Source organism: Myotis nattereri (genome assembly GCF_964212035.1).
Source record: "Myotis nattereri genome assembly, chromosome: 10".
Lineage (NCBI taxonomy): Eukaryota > Metazoa > Chordata > Mammalia > Chiroptera > Vespertilionidae > Myotis > Myotis nattereri.
In genome coordinates, this window is record NC_138085.1 from 25853220 (window position 1) to 25857786 (window position 4567).

Here is a 4567-nt window from a genome sequence, read left to right on the forward strand (position 1 = left end):
CTGGAAACAAATTTATAGATTCAGTGACCTGAAGTGAGAACACAGCAGATAACATATACTTTAAGGAACCTTGCGATAATGAAAATTATTTATCATTATGCAAATCAAGATTTCAAGAACAGTTGAATTGATGAGCTTATGCCAAAGGGATATAAACTGGATGATAAAATTTCAAACTCTCTGCTCCCCGTTTTCAGGGCCAACATTTTAGAGAAACGATGCAAAATTTATGAACCTAGTGCTATTTTTAAGGAAAATACATAAGAATGACACAGAAAACAGGATGAGGCCGACTGAAACCACAAAGAGTGAGCACAAGCCTGGCACAGTGATGAGCACATTGCACACATTGCATCTCATTCACTCAACTCAAAGTCATCAAGGTGTTCCATGAACTCCCATGGACTGAGCTGTATTTTGGACCATGGATATGCACAAAGGTTAGGAGTCACAGAAAGTTTTCTTTCCTAAAAATTGGTCCACGACATGGCCGGTGTGGATCAGTTTGCTGGAGCCTCATTCTCTACACGGAAAGGCTGTGGGTTCAATTCCCGGTCAGGGCTCATACCTAGGTTGGGCGTTCAGTCTCCAGTGGGAGTGTGTATGAGAGGCAACCAACTGATGCTTTTCTCTCACATCAATGATTCTCTCTCTCAAATCAATAAGCACATCCTTGCCATAGGATTTAAAGAAAAAGTGGGTTCCATTAGGCAGTGGAAAGTCATTCTCAAATTTTCAGTTATCAATTCTTAGCAACTTCTCCAATAGTTTCAAAGAATACCTTGAAGCTAACTAAACCAGCAATACCATTCTTTTCTTTATACAAGCAGGTTTACCGGCACCCCAGCCTTGTCGGCCTGGTTCAGTGGTTGAGTGTCAACCTATGAACCAGAACCAGGCAGTTATGGTTGGCTTCCAGGTTGGGGCCCATGTCCCAGTTGTGGCCTCCATCCCCAATGCGGGGTGTCCAGGAGAGAGCCATTCAATGGTTCTCATCATTGGCGTTTCTCTTTCGTGCTCCGTCTCCAGTTTTCTGTGAAGTCAATAAAAGTATATATAAAATAAGAATTCTCCTCAGAAAAATGAATAAAGAAGTAAGGGTAGAGGACGCCCTGACTGGAGATGGCAGTGGGTCTCTGCTGTGGCCCACGTAAAAATACCTGGGGAGGTTACATAGACAAGCCCCTCTCCTGCTGGGCTAACGCCTCCGGACCTGGTGGGCCCTCTTCCAAAGTGATCAGAAGGTCTATGGTGATTCTGCTGCACAGCCGAGTCCAGCACCACCGGCTAAGTGTGGGGGATGCTGATCTCACAGGGACACGCTGCACACGGGCCTCTCACAGGGTCTCACCGCAGAAACACAGCTGCAATTCGCTCCCTCACAACTCTTGCTGACCAGGCCGGGCACCCGACTCGCGGCTCCAACTACCTCCCAGCCTTCCACAGTGGGTCCACGTCCACAGGGAACTCACTTCCCCTCTCAGCAATTTCCTCAGTTTCTCCACAGGCTCAGGCTCACAGCCCGGAATCCTCTGCACGCCACTGTTCTTCAGAACCAACATCGTTTCCAGCACACAGCGAACCTTAAAAACATAAAGAAAAGAAAGAGAGAGCCATCCATTTCAAATGGTCATCACTTCAACTTGGGAAGAAACAAACCAACTCTGCACGTGGCCACCACTGCTGATAAACCCGATGGTCGCAGGCAGACCATCCCCACTCCAGCCTCTGCAGCCTTTTAACATGACCCGGCACCGGACTCCCGCCAGACCTCCACCGGGGCCTGGACCACTACCCACAGAGCTCCCCTTCCCTCTCCTGCTCCCCTCCACCCCCCTCCTCCCACTAGTTCTCCCCCCTCCCTGCACTCCTCCCTCCTGGCCCTGGGCTCTGAGCCACCCCTCCTCTCCACGACATTGGCCATTCCTTCCCCACCCCTGGCCTGTACACTGTTTAACTTTTCAACTGGAAAGAATGTCACACTGAGAGAAAAGTCGCAAGCACAATTCAGAGACCTCCCAGAGAGCCCTGTCTGAGATTTCTCCAAGTATTCACTTTTCAGTGAGAGCATTCACACAGCATCACACCCACCCATTCACAGTGTCCACTGCGTATGTTAAGGGCTGTGCGTCCTCAGAGGGCTCAGACCACAGCACATCCCAGTGAGCATTTCCGGTTTCAGGATGGTCCCGTCCTCCCTTCTGAGCCTGTGTCTCCTGCATGTAGTGCTGTCCACTAAAGGCCCAGCTGAGAACATGCGCTGACCCCGCCTTCCCTCCCACCCATTCTCCGCCTGGTCAGTTCCAACTCCCACACCCTCTCCCACACCCACGTCCACTACCACAGAGCTAATCCTCCCACCACCATCTCTGACCCCTGAAGGGGGTCTTCCTGCCTGACCACCTCCGTCTTCTACGTTGTAGCCAGGGTGACCGTTAGCACGAACCCTTCCCAGTCCATTTTCCCACTCAGAACCCTCCAGGTGCCTCCAGGATCAACGCCCAAGTCCTTGCAACGGCCTCTGCCCTGCTCCCCTGTGGGCCCCACACGCACCCTCTCCCGGCTCCTCACACATCCCTCAGGGCTCCCCTGCCCTCCCCTATCTCTTATCTGCACAAAAGGAAAAGAGGCAGGAGCTCTGCTCAGCCCTGTGTTCTACAAGGGGATACTGAGGCTTGGAAGACTCAGGTTACATTGCTGTCCACTGCTGAGCCAGAAGTCCAGGTCGCTGACACCTGAGCCCCGAGCCACACGGCCTTCCTCAGTGAACATTTGTTGAACAGATGAGTGTGAATTAAATCGATTCTTAACTCACAAAAGACCCGAGTTTTAGTAAAGGAATAAGGTTTGCTCACACACTCATGATAAAAACATCTTCATCCTAGGAACAAACGATAACAGATGGCTAGGGCATGGCACACAGCATTTCCCCACTTATTTCACCTGCTGCTCAGCATCTGCGCACTTAGGCACTTAGGAGGCAGGTCGAGGGACCCACCGTCCCTGGTCTGGTCCCGGAATGTGCTGCCTGCCCCGCTGGCTTTGCCCTGGTCTCTCTGATCATTGCCAGGGACATAGCATCGTGTTTTCTCAATGAAAATCCCCATTTCTCAGCCTGAACAGGATCAGTTCCTTATCTTTCTCTGTGAAAGTTCCAGTCAGTTTTTCCAACATGTAGGAGATGCGGAGAGACTGTACCAGGTGGAAGTCATACAAAAGGGCAAGGATGGTGAGCTGGCTGCCACCCTCTGTGCCTCCGCTTCCCTTTCTATAGACGTCATGGAACTTCCTCAGCGCGGCCTCCTGAGAGGGAGCTCCCACCTGCAGGAGTGAAGCAGACCCAGAGTCATCGCACAAACCTGACCATTGTGGCAGCGCGCTCCTCTCAGGGACCCTTCTTGTCAGCCAGCTGAGGCGTTTATGCTGAAAGAGTCAGTCCTTTTAAAACCAGCGCAACAAGGCACACCTGGTAGGACACTCACGGCCACGGGACATACCCTGTAAGACCGGGTCTGCGTGTGTAGGGTTGGCACAGAGCCACGCGGACTGCTTGCTGCAGCCCAGAGCAACGGCCACAGCACTGGGACCTGCCTGTGAGCCACCCTCTCACCTTCTCAGTCCAGGGGGACCGCCTCAGCCAGCAGCTGTCTAGCTCTTGGAAACAGAGCACCGCACATCTGTCTGCAGCGCTGCACATCCCACAGCCCTCATTCTGGAGCGCAGCTGAGCCTGGAGGAGGAGGTGGGAGCAGCACCAGGTGGGGGCGTGGAGCCCTGTGGAAGGGGCAGTCGGAAGGGAGGCCTGCCAGACGCAGTCCTGTGGGATCTGGGAAGGAAGACCCAGAGACCCAGCAGCCGTGACCGGCCACAAAGCCACTAGATGGAAAAGATCAAACTCTGAGGAACAGGGGCTGGAAGAGGAACCCTGGGGGAGGGGGGTAGAGCAGGTTATGGGGAGCGCCTTCAATTGTGGGTGCTGGTGAGCTTGGCCCGACAGGTCAGAGTGTCGTAAACACGTGTCACTGCTGAAGGAAAACACTAAATGCTAGAAGCCTCCAGGAGGGGCGCAGATGTGCAGGAGGGAACCATGACTTCACAGAGGCCAGCGCCCATAGACAGGGGCTACTCCTAATTGAATAAATAATACATTTAACCTGTAAACTCCCAATTGGAGCCTTTTCACTAAACATCAACCTGGAGAGCAAGCCATGACCACGACATTATGTTCAAATAGAACTTAAAAAAGAGAAATTAGCCAAGCCGGCATGACTCAGGGGTGGAGCGTCGACCTAGGAAGCAGAATGTTGCTGTTCAATTCCTGGTCAGGGCACACGCCCAGTTCAATCCCCACTGTGGGGCGTGCAGGAGGCAGGTGGTCAATGATTCTCTCTCATCATTGATGTTTCTATCTCTCCCTCTCCCTTTTTCTCCTAAGTCAACAGAAATTGACTTTTAAAAAGAGAAATTAGAATTCTGCAGATATAAAAATTATGTATAAAATGGAATGTTTGAATGGTTGAATGTTTTCAACACACTAATGGAATTACTTAACTACATCAAATTTTCTC